General features: G+C 35.1%; 1 protein-coding gene and 1 long non-coding RNA gene across 14 annotated transcripts in view; both read right to left on the bottom strand.

Annotated features, from left to right (window-relative positions):
- The window catches only part of GPHN (gephyrin), a 762,070-nt gene that overhangs the window by 723,257 nt on the left and 21,416 nt on the right, over nucleotides 1-17,397 (bottom strand). The window lies entirely within an intron of this gene.
- LOC141556385 (uncharacterized) lies at nucleotides 6,752-11,939 on the bottom strand. Its single transcript, XR_012486516.1, has 2 exons — nucleotides 11,840-11,939; nucleotides 6,752-6,896 (listed from the first exon to the last, which is right to left on the bottom strand). It is a non-coding gene; the product is annotated as an uncharacterized LOC141556385 (long non-coding RNA).

Raw genomic sequence — 17,397 nt, 5'->3', positions numbered from 1 at the left:
ATTTAGTCTATTTGAGTTTGAAGAACCTGACCTACAACTATACTGCCTCTCCCTCCAGGCAAGGGACTGAAATGCAGAGCTACCAATTATGAAACTATTGCTGTAACCAAGGCAATAAATGATGAGGGTTTAGAGTAGAGTGGTTATCATTGTGAGAAGAGAAAAAGACTTAGAATCTGATTATACAATGAAAAGAAAGATTAAAGAAACAAAGATGATTCTCAGTTATAAGCTTCAATAACTAGAAGAAGGCAAAAAGATAATAAATTTTGTTTTGGACATCATGAATTTGCCAAAAAGGACATTCAGTAAAGATGTCCAACGGGCAATTGAAGATATGAGGCTAACCTTAAATGTTTTTAGGAATATCAATTTAGCAATTTTGCCACAGATTTGAAAAGGATATTATTTATGCAAATGAAGGAAAAATAGCTATTTTACATATACTAACACATTACACTACATGTTCCAAAAGCATAGCATCTAAAATTATTTCTCCTTATTTTTAATAATAAATATTAAATTATGTTGCTATGAGGTTTGTGGATTGCTGTAGCCAAAGAAATGTTCATCTAGGGGTCAACTTATTGATGAGAAGTGTCTTAGTTAATTTAGACTTACAAGATTTCCAGAGCAGATCTTATATGTAAAATTTATAAAACAAAATAGAAAAGAATTATACAAAATTAAAAATGAGTTAAAATCTTATGTTGAAAAAGATTAAATCATGGAACTGTGGAAAAATATTCCTTTTTAACTGTTTGTGAATTGATAACTGTAGAGGGTCACAGACAATGGGGAAACTCTGGGTGAGGTATAAGACCTTTCAGCCCAGAGGGAACCTGCTAACAATGTCTGGTTTGGTTCCCCATCTTCCCTAACAGCTTGTGGCCTTCCTGAGAAGTCGGGGGCCGTGACAATCTGTGTTGTGACTGAAGCAGTGATACCAGGTAGAAAAGTGATACCAAGTGGCAAACTATATACAATAGCACATGACCAGTGTTTTTGTTACATAAGGATATGAAATCTAAACAGACTCCATTTTTCCACCATCCTCAGGAATCTTGCCTCATCATTTCTCCACTAGAATGGTATGTTTTAATCATCCTGGCATGGGAGCTTTAGAAAGCATGGTACGTTTTGTCACCCCCAACTTGGGAACTCTAAAAAACAGGACACAACAGATAACTATCACTATTTTTTAATAAGTCCAAATGGTAATTACATTTCTTTTCATTTCATTTCATTTCTTGATTTGTATAACCATTGGTTCTACATATACTTATTTGTCAACTATTAATACTGACAAGTCAGTTATGACAGGTCTTTAATTTGAAAGCAATAGTAATGGAGTTGTTCTCTTTTTCCATTTGACAAATTCTGTTTTTTAAGGAGTTGTTTTCTTTTTCCATTTTGTCAAATCTATTTTTTAAGGAGTGGTTTTCTTCACACAGTATGTTTCCTTTTCCAAAGCTCTCATTTCCTTTCCCCATTTTTCTTCCCATTCTCTTTAAAGATCCTTTTTGAATTCTTCCAAGAGAGTCTTTTGAGTTGAAGGCCAACTCACATAACCCTCTGAGATTTTATCGAGAGGCATTTTGCCTTTAGTATCCTCAGGCTTGAGGTCTATTCTTCCGTCTCCATAATAGCTATATATGGTCAGGGCTCTTTTTGCATTTTTGCTCATTTTTAAGGGTTGAGGTCTGCTCTTAGGGCAAAGGGAAAATTGTCCCAAGCTTCCTCTATAGGCCTCAGGGGCTTCACACCATCCTGGAGCCAGTGTTGCCCAGTGGGTGGGCAGAGACCAAGTCCAGCTTGTTATACTAGGGTTCCGGGGTTCATTATTTGCCTTCTATAATTGAATTTGAATTCTCACAGCTAGTGTGTTGATCCACTAGCTTCTGAACCAGGATAGAGTAGCCAATGCTGTTGTATTTTGGCTAAGAGACTCCCACTAGATTCCTTTGGTGAATGGAGGCCTCTCCGCCCTGGGTCTCCCTGTGTTGCACCTGTGTTGGACCTTGTCACCCTCCCAGCCCCTGATTAAAATAGGCCTTTCCTGAAGTTCTTCCAAAATATCTTCTGTAACAAATATAGAAATTTGTCACACTCCAAATTATTTGTGAGTTCTTTCACTCTAAAACCCATTCTGATGTTGATTCTGAGGGAAGCAAAGAAGAGCTCAGGCAAAGACCTGTCTACTCTCCTCCATCTTGGCCCCCACCAAAAAAAAAAAAAAAAAAAAAAGTAATAATGAAGCTTCTTTTTGTGACAAATGATACTTTAGCCTTAAGTTTTCAATAATTTGGCAAAACAAATTTTTGTTTCTAATTTTCATTTTGGAACATTTTCACTATCTCATTATTCTTGTACAACTTTGCCAGTGCTTAAAAATGGGTATAATTCCAATTCTCAAAGCTACAATTATAATTCAGATGAATGAATACTAACTTTAAAGTGGTAGAGAAGGAAACTAAATCACACAAGGTAGGATATTAACAATTCAGTTTAATATGGTATTCTCAAGGAAGGGTGTATTCAAATTAAGAAATCATTGGCATATTTTTTTCAATACAATGAACATTTCTCAACAAAAACCCAAACAATCCCCACAACCCAAAATGAACAAACGAGACCAACAATAAAGACCACATATCACATCATAGTCATTTCATTACATTCAAATAGCACATTTTATTCAGGCAGTCTTTGATTGCTGGGCATGTATCTTGGTTCCATCTTTTTTTGTTATAAAAAACTGAATTTTTTCAGTTTTTTAAACTACTCTCTGAGTATCATTGAATATTTCATTTTAAGTCTAATGACATGGTTTCAAATACTAATCCTGCCATTTAGCACTTATACAACTTTTGTCTACTCCATCATCAAAATATGGAGACCTCGCTAGATGAACTCTAAAGTCCCTTTACAAGCTTTACATCCTATAAATACAGTGATATGATTGGAGTCAAAGGATTTGAAAACTTAGTAACTTTTCTAGAATAATTCGAAATGGATTTACAAAATAGATCATTTCACTGTTCCTCTAGTAGTGGAATTATTAAAATTGTATTTTTTTTTCATTTTTTCAATCTGACAGGTATGAAGTACTGCCTTTATTGTTTTATTTTATATTTGTTCATGATATAACTGATAGTCATTTTGGACAAGGGTAGTTAGTTGGCACCAAGAATAATGAAGTCAGGAAAATTTATCTTCCTAAGTTCAAATTTGGTCTCACACACTTTCTAGCTGTGTGACTCTGGACAAATCACTTAACCCTGTTGTTTCAGTTTTCTCATCTGTAAAATGAGTTAGAGTAGGAAATGGCAAACTATCCTAGTATTTTTGCCAAGAAAACCCCAAATATAGTCATTAAGAGACATTCAGAAACAACTGAAATAATTGAACAAGAAAACAACAATTTTGGACAATGGTTTCTGACAAAATTAAAGCACTAACCTAGCTATGTTCAAAGAGGCAACCCACAAACATTTATTAAAGTGCTTATTCTGTGCTAAATGTTGTTTTAAGGTCTAAGATATAAAGAAAGGCAGTTACAGTCCTTGTCCTCAAAAAACTTACATTCTAATTGGGAAATAACATGTATGTAAATAGTAGAAAGATGGGGACAATTTTAGTAACTGCTGAGTGCTAGGAACAGCAGAAGCTAGTCAGTCACTTGGTGGTGAAAACACATGAAATTAAGAATTTATAAATTTAGATTTTAAAATATAAGCTAATCCTAAATTCTGTGTGACCTTCCTTCTACAAAGACAAAAGCAAAGTAGAAGACAGAATGTTTAAAGGAAAAGCAAAGAAAACAAAGGTCAAAGAAAAAGTTAATTCCATTATTCATAGTAGTTTAACTCTTCTTCTTTATTGCAGAGGAGAATATCATTTAGAATAGAAAGGTTAGTACAGGATGAATATATAGCATACAAAAATTGATAGAAAATATCTACCAGTTTTAGATAAGTTTAAACAGCATGAGCCAGAACTAAAAGATGTGACTGATAATCCATTGTCAGTAGTTGTAGAGGGTCACAAACAGTGGGGGAATTCTGAGTAAGGTCTAAGACCCTTCAACCCAGAGGGAACCTAAGGACAACATCTGATTTGGCTTCCCATCTCCACTAAGGGCTCTCGGCCTTCTGAGAAGTCAGGGGATGGTGACAACCTGTGTTGTGATTGAAGCAGATTGATATCAAGTGATAATCTACATACAATTACAAGTTGTTTATGTGGTTCTACATGCACAATATATACTTAGCACAAGTGCAATGTTGGAAATCACTGAATCAGCTGCAAAAGTTGTAGCTTCTGAAGCTTTCAGTTCACAGGCTGTAAGGGGTAACAACTGATTAGAAGTGGGGTCACTTTGCTAGCACTGAGGTAGGATTCTGTTGCTTTTCAAATGTATTCAAATCCAGTTAGCCGTGCCAGGGTGAGAAGGAGCACTACCACACCTGAATTTGGGGCCACATTGGAGTTGGGGCTCTCCTTAAGGTTACAGGTCAAAATGGTCTTGTAACCATTGATCAGAGATAAAAAATAAAAAGTACTTAAATGTATGAAAATATTTATAGCAACTCTCGGGGCAAAGAATTAGAAATTGGGAGGATGCCCATCAATTGGGGAATGACTAAATAAACTGTGGTATGTGATATTATGATGTTTTATATGATTAGTATGCTTTAAGAAATGATGAGCAGTCTAACCAAAAACAGTTCTAGTCCTGTCATTTGGATCCTAGCTGGCGGCTATAAATATTGGTCAATGACTTGGTCTCTGGAAGTCTTTGTATTTTCTCTTTATTTAGAGATCTCATATTCTGAATATAATTAAGCCTAACAAAGTAGCCCTTGACACAAAATTGGATCAAATCTGGTGGTTTAGTTTTATTGGATAAGTTTACTTCTTTGGGGTTATTTGGGGAAGGTCTTTTGTCTAGAGTCCCAATGAAGTGCCAGGTATTATTTATATAATGAAAGAATTCTCCATCTCCCCTGTTGTTTTTTTTTTTTTACCAATAACAACAACAACAAACAAACAAACAACAACAACAACAACAAAAAATCACAGAAAGTTCATGGTTTTTTTCCTAACTACTTTGTAACTGTATGACTTAACAGGTTGATAAAAGCAGTTATTAAAAGTTCATCTTTTTTAAGGAAGGAAGGAAGGAAGGAAGGAAGGAAGGAAGGAAGGAAGGAAGGAAGGAAGGAAGGAAGGAAGGAAGGAAGGAAGGAAGGAAGGAAGGAAGGAAGGAAAAAGAAAGAAAAGAAAAGAAAAGAAAAGAAAAGAAAAGAAAAGAAAAGAAAAGAAAAGAAAAGAAAAGAAAAGAAAAGAAAAGAAAAGAAAAGGAGAAGAAAAAGAGAAGAGAAGAGAAGAGAAGAGAAGAGAAGAGAAGAGAAGAGAAGAGAAGAGAAGAGAAGAGAAGAGAAGAGAAGAGAAGAGAAGAGAAGAGAAAAGAAAAGAAAAGAAAAGAAAAGAAAAGAAAAGAAAAGAAAAGAAAAGAAAAGAAAAGAAAAGAAAAGAAAAGAAAAGAAAAGAAAGAAAGCAAGCAGGATACTCTTAGAAAAACCTGGAAAGACTTCCATGTGCTGATGCAAAGTGAAATTTACTATGTACATTTAGTAATAGTATTATTATATAAGATAATAAACTGTGGATGACATAACTATTCTCAGCAATACAATGATCCGATACAACCCTGAAGGACTTATAATGAAAAATGCTACTCATATCAAGGCTAATGTACCAAATGCTAATGGTATCAGAATATAAATTGAAGCACACTTTTTAAAAAAACTTTCTTTGTTTTTCTTTAAGGGTTTTTTTTTTTTGGGGGGGGGGAGTGTCTATAGGTTTTCTTTCACAACATTACCATTATGGAAATGTTTTGCTTGATTCCACACATGTATGACATATATCGAATTGCTGCATTCTCAATGTGGGGATGGGGTGAGAAAAGCACAAGGGAGAGAATCTGGAACTCCAAGTTTTAAAAGCAAATGTTAAAAATTGTTTTTACATGTAACAGGGGAAACTTAATTTTAAAAAAATTTTAAAAAAGAATTAGTGGTTAAAATAAGAAACAATAGATAATTTCATTAAGTAAAAGGACAAAAATGAGATTACTAAAATACCAAGTATAATCTAAAGGGAAATTTTATCTCTCTAAACACTCATCCATAAAGAAAAAAGAAGAGGCAAATGGGTCTTGCAACTAAAAAGAAAACCAGAAAAGCAATAAATCCAAAACTCCAAACAAAAAAATAGAAATTTTTTTAATCAAAAAGGTGAACAAAACAAAACAACAAATATTGTTTTGAAAACAAAAAACAATGAATGAATAAATAAATTTAGTAGCAAGCTCAGAATGAGAAATAAATTTTTTAGTCATGGCCAAAGTGTGAATTTGTTTCACTTGCTATACTTATTTATTACAAGGATAAGTTTTGGGGCCACAGCAGGACAGTTGAAAGGGGAAAGAGTATAGTGATGATAAAGCTTAAAAAGAAAGAAACATGTAAAATTCAAGAGAGCAGAAAGGAATCCATATAGACATAAAAAAATCAATACTATGTAATAAGAGGTAAAATGTATAAATATTTATGTGTGTGTTTAAAATTGTACATAATTAGTTTCACATATGATCCTTTTTCTGTTCTTGGTTTACAGAAATGCTGTTTGCTTATGTTTATCAATTTCATGATAACAAAAAAGAAAAAATAATTAAGTCCAATGGAATGAAATATAAGATATAATTAACAACTGAAAGGAAAGCATATAATTCAAGGGAGTTCAATCTAAGGGGGCTTAAAGGATACAGAAAGTTATAAATACACTTAAGTGTTATTAGTCTTCACTCCAAAAACTTTTTCTGAGATCTGTAGCAAAAAAAAAAAAAAATTAAATGAGTACAGATGAAATTCTCTTACAATGAATACCATCTACTATAAAAAACATTCATAAAAATTTCAGGATGACAAAATAATATGGATATCCTCCATCGATTTATTTTTAACAGAATGTGTTGTTCTTCTGTCCAGAAATATATATATATATATTTTTTTTTGGCTGAAGCAGTTGGGGTTAAGTGACTTGCCCAGGGTCACACAGCTAGGAAGTCTTAAGTGTCTGAGGCCAGATTTGAACTCAGATTCTCCTGACTTCAAGGCTGGTGCTCTATCCACTGCGCCACCTAGCCGCTCCAATAAAAAAACTTTAAAGACAAAATTGTTTTGGGTAGCTTTCTAGCTCTTACAAGCTACTATCATTCTCTTATGGGCTTCCCATTCTCCTTGGGCTTTCCCACAAAGTAGCTTCCCATTTCACTGCTCCAAGAAACAATATCCTTTTTCCAAAAAAAAAAAAAAATTTCTCTTTTCCTGAAATCAGATTCAATTTTAGTTAAATTTCCTTCATCTAGCTAGTAAGAAAATTGATTAAACCACTGGTTTTTGGTTTATTCCCTGTACCTACTCAGAAACTCAGACTCAGAGAATGCTAAAATATTTTAGAATTGAGCTTATGATTTAACCAGTGGTGTTAATTTGTCTTAATGCTTATTGCATAATCCTTAGGATACTTTCAAATTTTTTGAAAAAGAATGCCAACATGGCAAATATGAAAATATATTTAAAATGATTAAACTTTTTTAAAATCTATATCATATCGCTTGTTATCTTGGGGAGGGGAGAAGTAAAAGTGAGAAGTGAAAAATTTATAACACAGAATTTTACAAAAATGAATGTTGAAAACCACCTTTACATGTAGTTGGAAAAAATAAAATACTACTAAAAAAAAAAAGAAGAAGAAGAAGAAGAAAAAGAATGCCAGTTTTTTGGTGTGGTGATTTTTTTTCCAAAAAGGTCAAGGAAATTTTAATCATTTCATTTTGCTGTGGCAAGTCAAACATTTACCGATAAACAGTGTCAAATTCAATCTTCTACATAATTTCAAAAATTATTTTACCAAATCTGTAATCTCATCTCCATTTACTCTACTTTGGATTGAATAGAGAGGGCTAGCCCGGGCACATACGTTACATAGAAGTTCCAGATTTAAACTTAAGTTAAACACATTTGTTTTGGACTTTATTAGAAAGAAAAATTAGAAGAAAAAAGAAAGTATATGGAAATTTTTCAACAATTGAAAATTGAAAAAGGAAGTTATAACCACATGTATTTATTTCATCAATAGGACAAGTAAGCTAATTTTCAAATTAGTAATATGTAAAAGAAGAGTTCTGACAACTGAAACCAATTTCATCTATGGCACCACATAAGTTCAGTTCCCAAGCAGTAAAGGGGAAGTCACTGAACTAGAATTATTCTTTTTCTTACCTATTTTCCTCAAGTCTTTCTTCATTCTTGTGCCCTCTTTCAAATTCCTACTAATTCTAACATCCCCTTTTACTGTGATTAAGCTTCCTTTTTTATTTTTAGATCATACCCAATGATCCCATTATTATCTATGTAATCTCTAGATATACCTTATTATATTTACCAAAACAAGTTTGCAAGTAGCATTAACTTCACATGAGCAATGCTATATAAATGGGATTGTAAATTGTCTCATGCTTGGGAAAGTTCACCCAACTGAGGACTCAAGAATTAGCCAACATAATGTAATCTGTATCTAGAGTAATCAAAGGAACTTTGAAACAGTGAGGCTTTACAGTATTAAGATGGGATTTATTATCAGGTATATATTTATTGTAAAATGACACTGAGGCAAAGTCTTAAAAGGTATGCATACACATATACTATATGGAACCTACTCTCATGAAGCAAAGGGCTTGGGCCTAATTTAGGGGATATATAGTTCAAGATGAACTGATTTTTCTTCCAATGCTGAGACCTTATTTTCTGACTTGTCCAGGCTCACACTGCTAGAGAATATTATAAAGAGTGTCAGAATCCAGTTCTCTACTAATCACCATGCTTCCACAGAGTGTAAATAAACTAAATAATTTCTAGTTTTACCTCTAAATTTTAATATGCAATGTAAGATTTAGCATTGTAATGAAATAAAACTTAAATCCTTATTCCTACACATTCATTTAACATAAGTTATATGTTTTAAAAAGAACCCAGTTATCTCAAGTTATACTTTGTGATTCCATTTGTAAGCAATAATTGCTGATCCTTCCATAAAAAAGCTCCAGACAGTGGGAGAGACAAGAACCATGTTCCTTCTTAATTATATATTGTATAGGGGCAGCTAGGTGGAGCAGTGGATAGACCACCAGCCTTGAATTCGGGAGGACCAGAATTCAAATTTGGTCTCAGACACTTAAACACTTCCTAGCTGTGTGACCCTGGACAAGTCACTTAACCCCATCCTGGGGGGGAGGGGGGAATAAATAAATACATATATATAGTATATTCTGATCTGGATGTGTAGCTGTAGTATAGTACACACATATGTGTGTGTATGCAGATATATACATATATGCAAGCAAAATTCCTGAACATTAATTTTTAGTATACAAGACTATGCCTGTGCTTTACTATGATATATTCTATGCATGCAAACTACCACATAATTTTGTTTTTGAGTCTTATAGTACTCAAAGAAAATAAGCCAAATTTTATAACCGTCTGCTCCCTTTCTGTGTTTTAACTAATGTTCTTCTGTTTCCTTTCTGCTTTAAAATATTTATTTTTTCTATTTAAATTCTAGAGGAAGAGGAAGAAGGAGGAAAAGGAGAAGAACAAAAAGGAGGATAATGAGAAGAAAGAAGAAGGAAAGGGGAAGAGAGGAGGAGGAGGAGGAGGAAGGAGAATGAGGGAAGAGGGAGAGGAGGAAAAGGAAGAGAGGGAGGGGGAGGAGGAGGAAGAGGAAGAGAAGATTTGTCTTTTATGTGCTTTCCAAACTTTTTAAATATTTACCATTTACCATTTTTGGTGTTTACTGTACCTTTTATCTGTAACGTCTTCCTTAAAATAAGCCTACCTTGTGCCAAAGAGAATGGCCATTGTGAATTCTTCACATAACCAAACCCCAACATTTGATTCCTACCATCATCTGATATCTGTTATCAGCCACATCATTTTGGTGCTTGAAACCTTGGCCTTCCTTTTGACCAAAGATATGTGAACTCCAATATTTTCCCTACTTATCTAAAGTAGGGGTGCCACCATCTGGGAACACAGCAAAGCTCCAGGGCACACCCAATACATATGGTATCACTTTGCTCACTGGGTATTGAATGATAGACCTGAAAATTGGAGAGTAAAATGCTTATTCTCATTCCTCTATGCTCTTAGATAGGATTTTGAGTTTTAAGGGTATTTGTATCCCCAATATTTCAAAAGGAACTAGTATAATATCGGACCATGTAAAATTTAAAAATATGCTTTTCTAAATCTTGCTAAGAACCAACAGAACAGCCTTTATACCAAGGAGTTTGAAAGCGTTATTCAAGTAGTTAACACCTCTCCCTCAGAGCCCTATTTGTCTCATCCCTCTATGATAAAGCTGATTGAGGGCAGGAATCTCATTATAGCTAAATTTTGAATTTCCCTAGGTACTAGTAGTAGAGCTTTATATACAATGGATGATTAAATAGATGGATGAATTGCTGTACCTATATCAATTATTATAAAATATTGGAATTTACTATCTGTATGTATCTCAGGTTAAAGACCAAATTTTTGCATTAAGTAAAAATGTGGAAAAGGTATTGACAAATTCATTAATTAGAATAATGTTTACAGTTTATAAAACCATCTATGCCTGTTAGTAAAAGTTCATGCTTGAATTAAAAAAAAAAAAAGCATGCTTTTCTTTGTGTTGTTCCTATCTCTGCGTCCATTTCTGTCTATATGACAACCTTTTTTTTTTTTAAATTCAAACTAACCTCAATTTTTCTTAAAAGTTAGGTTTCTCCCCTTTGATGAGATTCACTGTCCAAGAGTGCTTAACTTGATCTTGTCACTCTGCTTGATTAATATTTTGCTACTTATTATGTCCAGTTTCTTTGGACAGGCTCCTCAACACCCTGACCCGTGCCCTGGAATCAGCCTTAGTTTCTTTCCACAACAACCTTGTGTTCCAGAGTCCTAAAAGTCCTACTCTTGGGACTCCAATGTAGAAGGATGTGGCCCTTTCGGCTTCTCCTTAGGAGATTCATTCAATCTCTCTCTCTCTCTCTCTCTCTCTCTCTCTCTCTCTCATGCCTCCAAGTAGCTTGGGAAAATCTGAGAAAAATATTATTTTGTACATTTTAATAACAATGTATATTAAAATATTTTGCTACTGACAGACATACATCTATGCCATACAAATATCAGTTCTGCCCCTTTTCAGCTTTAGACAGCTATGGGTTTGAATGGAAGATAGAAACCTCTGATCCTTGTCCTCAGAATTTCTTCTCCCCAAAAGACAGAAAGGGGAAGAAATAATGGGTCACAATCCAGAGTCTAAGGAATCTAGCTAAGGAATGTGGAGCAATTAAAATCTCTTATCTTTGTTCCTTTTGTCTCCAGTCCATTAAGACCTCCATTCTAACTTGTTTTAAAATTATGATCTTCATTTTCTTTTACAACCTTGTAGGCCATTAGCCTGCTAGTTAAGCCCAAAATTTTCAGTGTAATAAACCTAATTTGCTCGATGGCATAAATAAACTCTTCTGTGACTTTAAAAGAATGTGGGGGCAGCTAGGTGGCGCAGTGGATAGAGCACCAGCCCTGAATTCAGGAGGACCCGAGTTCAAATTTGGTCCCAGACACTTAATATTTCCTAGCTGTGTGACCCTGGGCAAGTCACAACCTCAGCCTCAGAAAAAGGAAGAAAAAAAAAAGAAAAAAAGAATGTGTCTGACCCAGGAGGTCCCATTTGTAGACCTGGATTCTCTTGTTACACAAGGTAGGTGCTTTTCTTTGAATTCCACTTTCATCCATTGCTGGCTCTGCAGGACACCCAAGACTCCAGGTAGTGGTGTGTCCCCCAGCTCTTAGACAGTTGGTTAAGGTAGATTCTGACCAGGTCAGATGGGCTTTTTGAAAGGGATAACTTTCAACTAGTCACCCTCTCTCCCTCTCTTCTCATCCTTTAGAACACAAGTATAGGAGAAGGGTTGTGGAATATGAAGCAAGGCCTTCCTAAGGATTCACCTAAGGATGTCTCCTTATACATTAGGTTCCTTCAAAAGAAACTATTCAGAAGGGAATTCAAATGAAGGCATCTCATATTCCTTCACAAAACTGCTTGGTCCCAGCACAATTTGGGGACCAGGAAAATTGCCAGAAAAATACTCTCTAAATTATAATAATTGGACTTGTTATTCTTGCAAATTGCTTTTAGCTAGCTCTTTTTCAGTCCAAAGAGAGAAAGTACTTGGAATGGCTTTTTCTTGCAGATGGCCCCCAAGTCTTGTCCTCTTACCAAGATCTCCTAATCATTCAGGTAGGTACTTTTGCCCTTGGAGACATCCTAGGTCATAAGGATAAGTCTGGAAAGAGGAAGCTCAAGCGTCTCAAATACACCCTGAATTATTTTAATGGCATTTGTCTTATCACTTTATCTGTCTGCCCTTCCATTTGCAAAATGCAGACAGAAAGAAAAACTTCAAAGGGAGAACACAGGGAAAGTTTTATAAATTTATAATTTATTAATTTAATTATTAAACATTTGTAAAAGTTAAATGAGCTGTTTTCAAATTATTAGCTCATAAGTTTTAGTTATCCCCTATGTTTTGAGGAGGGGGGAGGGAAGGATCTGAAGTCTTTAACTTGGAGTTGGCTATTTGAGAGAAATTGAGGGGGGAAGGATCCAAACTAATATTATTTCTCAAGTATGAATCCAAGGTATGGATGAGGACCAATATATTGGAAAAACCACCATCTCAGAGAAATGCCATAGAACTTCAGAAAGTGGAGATTGATCCATCTGGTTTGTAAAAAGGAGTTTGAAGGATGTTTGTTCAGCTCTACTTTAGGTCAAATCCTTCTAACTTGATTTTCCATTTGTATTCCTTTCTATAGGAATAGAAATGATTGCTACCTATTCCTGAATCTGGCAAGGGGATGAAATTCATTTGTGGTTTTCAGATGTTTAGTCAAACAGTTAAGGATGCTTTGTCTTCTTCCTGCTTTTTCTCTTACAGCAAATTTCTATATTCAAAGCAAATGGTCAGCATAAAAGCCATGAGCAAAAAGTCAATTTTATTTAAACTAATGAGGAATAACATGTTTGTTCTGTGGCACAAACATGTTTTCTTATAAGTTATTTGATATGCAAAGCTGCTGGCTAATGTATATTGGCCTCTCCTAGCTGATCCTTCAACAGACTCTGGCAAAGAAGGGATATTCTATTCCCTCTGGGTGGTTTTAAACATCTTTAGGTCAGCTTGTAATTCCACAAAAGCTAGTGGAAACTTCTTAGGTCTCTGCTAGGCTACAAAGAATATCTTGTGAACAACCTAGGAGAAATTGTTAGGCAGGATGCTTGTCTAGAAAAGATTGGCAAAGAGATCTTACACATGCCTCAAGGGTTTGGACTAATCTATCTCAAAGGTCCTGCTTTTGGCAGGACATCTTTCTCAGATTACTGTTTAGGGTGAATAAGATGCCTCAGTTGGTTTAGGAAGGATCTTCATTTCTGAAAATTGCTTTCAAGTCAAACATAACTTCAGTTCCCTAGAGCAATCTCCTTTATGGGACATCTTGGCTATTCACTTTGCTTGGCACCCCACTTCTAATTAACATCCCAGACTTAAATTGGGTCTTTTGCTTTTAAATAGGCTTTTATCAAAAGGACTTTTAGTGGAGGTCTCTGGAAACTGAGATCCCTGGCAAGTCCACCTTACCTCTAACCTTTTAATTATTACTTCTGGATTTTCTTTCTTAACTGAGTACTTGTAAAAATGTAGCCTTTATTTAAAAAAGATCATGCCTCATTTTGGCCTGCCCAGCTCTTTATAGAATGACTCACCTTCATGTCACAAATAACCCAAATTGTGACTAAGCACTTTAAACTGTTATCTCCATTCTGTCTGGCATACTCAGTCTTCAGGGAAGGAGAAGAAAATTGATAATACTCTCCAGATAGTTTTTCTCTATACTTCTTAAGTTATTTTTTCTGCTCCTTTACTCATATATCCCAAGAATAAGAGTACTACAGCTTAGTGCTTTCTCTCAAGCTCTCCTTGCCCCACATTGTGGGATGCTGTCAGTGAGGGTGTGGGGGAGTAACTTTTGGTCAGGCTAGGGCAAAGTCTGACCTCAATTTTTATCCTCTCAACCCAATGCCTAGGTTCTTTTGAATATTTTGGCACATGGCTACCTAAGTGACCACTTAATTGTTTGCAATTCGATACTGTCCCTAACTTCTGGTTTCTAGATTTGTTTTCTTCTCAGCTTTGGCCAATTCACCTTCAAATGACCAGCACTACACAGTTATATTGGCCAGCTTCAGGGAACTAACTTGGAATTCACTGAATAATTCACTTTAATCAACTCCTGGTCCATTCCTACAAAATGGGACGCTGTAGGATGACTATATCCATTCCCAGCAGAAAGTAGCTTCAGAAGATGAGATCATCACCCCATACCCCAAAGGACTTTGGGTCCCATTTGTTTGAAGGAAAACTGATTGTTGGGATGGATGGACCCCAACAAAATATTACCCAGTGTCTGAGTGGGCCCCTAATAAATGCAAACTAACTCCAGGCTAATCTCTACTAGCATGCCTTGATATCTGATAACTTTGTACCCCTGTGATGTCACCAAATTTTGGCTTCATCTCTGTAACACTTCAGCCCCAAGACCACTGTATTTTGCTCCCAGTTTCTGGAAACTAACAAGTGTACCAGGATTTGGCCCTTAAAATTTCAGCAATAGTTTGCTAGACCTCATTTTTATTTAGGGATCCTCAACCCACTTTTCATAAGATTCCTTTAACAAATTAAAAGGGTGGAGAAATGAGGAAGTCCTGAATGGCAGATGTGGTGGGCAGAGAAACTGAAAAGTATTGAAAAAAATTAAAGTGATCCCTGGGGCAGACAGGAAAAAGGCTCTGATGACAGATAAGTTTTGATAGAGTAGTTCCATGATCCTATCTTCTGTGGAGGTAATCTAGTCAAGTCTCTGAGGCTAATTATGGCCCATGGTTTTGCTATGGCCCTCCTTTGGATCAGTCTACCACTGACACTCTGCTCATAGTATCTTTCCCCTTACTCCTCTCCCCATGCTACATGGTATCTATCTCTCCTAACTCAACTATGCTTTCCAATCCCCCTTCTGTTCCTTATAGTTAATTAACTCTCTAAGGTACTAAATCTCTTTCAGGATTTAGGCCCCCCCCTCCCTTCCCCCACTAAGGGCATGCCCCAACCTCAGGAACTTGTTTTTTATATGCTCTCCCAACTCCTTCACATTTACCATTCCTGGTGTCTACTGTGATTTTTATTTTGTCTGTAACTTCCTCCTTAAATAAACCTACCTTGTGCCAAAGAGAATGGCCATTATGAATTCTTCACATAACCAAACCCTAACAATTGGTGCTTACTGTCATCTCTATCAGCCACTAAAATAATAGAGAAGAATGTTCTATCAACTAAGTACCAACACAAACATAAGGTGGTAATGACAGTGTTATGATCATAATTGCTATTGGTTAAGTACAAGTAACATGATTATCTGAAAATATCTTAATAGTGTCAATAACTTATTCTTTCTTTCAGTTAAGAGTATAGAATGAAAGTATATCCATTATAAAAATGAAAATTTAACAAGAATTAAAAAGTTAAAAAACATCCTGACAATCCAACAGCCTATTTTTAGATTAGTGCCAGTTTAGATATATGATTTAGGCCTAGGTCTCACTTTTTATATTGGTCATGATCCAAAACCTAATTTAAGCCACCCGTGTAATTACATTTGTATCCTGGAATAAACCACCATTCCATATAGCCTTAAAATTTTAAAGTTTCAAAAACATCAAAGGCTAAGTCATCTTAAACACTATAACATTCATGGTATATAATATAATATAATGTTGTTGCACAACAATAATGTTATTACCATCATTTTATCCATTCAAGAGAACTTAAATGATCTGCCCATGATTGAGTGTCAGAGTTGAATCTGAAATCCAGATCAATAACTATATTCTTCTGATTGGAAATTATGAAATAATATTTTATAATAAAGCCTCTAAGTTCAGACTAAGAGAAAGGCAACACAAATTCAAAATTCTCACAAATCTGTTTTCCAATCCATCTACAGGAAGATAACATTTACAAACAAATGAAAGACAGGACAAATGGTCCTTGAAAAAAGTCAACCAAGAAGACATCAGCAAATATTGTAAATATGCCTCAGACTGGACCCAAATAATTTAAATCTGACACTAAAAATTAGACAATAATAGTTAAATTAACAAAATATTTATATAGCTATAGTACAGAACTATTCAAGAAGTTCATAGCACTCAGCTAAACATGAATATCCCTCCCCTTATCTCTACATGGAAAAGCATATGATTTCCAGAATATACTAGAGAATCTCAAGTCCTGGGCTTGACATCCCAAAAGTCAGAAGGGCCCAAGCAATTTTATACCTTCAGCTAAAGCTGACCATCAGAAAGCTGTGAAAGGCTCAACTGCACACTAAATAGTTAAGCCTTAGAGCCTACCAAACCACTTAAATTTTGGCTAAGTTTCCTTGGCTTTGGGAAAAAGAACTAGCCTGATCTACAAGATGAGATGTGGAGAAGTAAAGGTGAGGACTATGACAGCTAAACTATAATTCCTGGAAAATCTTTCTAAAAGTTGACTATTTAGATATTGAAGATAACCTTAATGAAAAGCTCCGAGATAAACTGGAAAAATCCTGTAAATTATTTTCTATCATAGAAATACCTTGCCATTACAAAACTGAGCTGTGTAAAGTTTAAGTATGAATTTGCTTACTGATTTCTTTCTTTCTTTTTTTTGCTGACGCAATTGGGGTTAAGTGGCTTGCCCAGAGCTAGGAAGTGTCTGAGACCAGATTTGAACTCGGGTTCTCTTGAATTCAGGGGTGGTGCTCTATCCATTGTGCACCTAGCTGCCCCCTCCTGATTTCTTTAGAAGCCTTTTACTCAACATTAAACCTACAACCTTGTTTATTACACAATGTTCATATACACACAAATTAAAATTATATATGATGTGACCAATGCAGAGAACTTTTGTCTAAAATGGTCACTAAATATCATGGAAGAAGATGTCTTGAAAAGAGTCCTAAGAAAAAAGCATTTCCTAATATCATGATGTTCTCCAAATGCTCCTTTTTGGAGATGACAATGTACTAACAACACTGAACTCTGGAATATTACAAAGTCAAGAAAAGAGGAGAGGGATTGAATTGCATTGGAGAAGTTAGACATAAATTCTAA

This window comes from Sminthopsis crassicaudata, chromosome 2, assembly GCF_048593235.1.
Source record: "Sminthopsis crassicaudata isolate SCR6 chromosome 2, ASM4859323v1, whole genome shotgun sequence".
NCBI lineage: Eukaryota > Metazoa > Chordata > Mammalia > Dasyuromorphia > Dasyuridae > Sminthopsis > Sminthopsis crassicaudata.
This window is presented reverse-complemented; position numbering and strand designations above follow the sequence as displayed.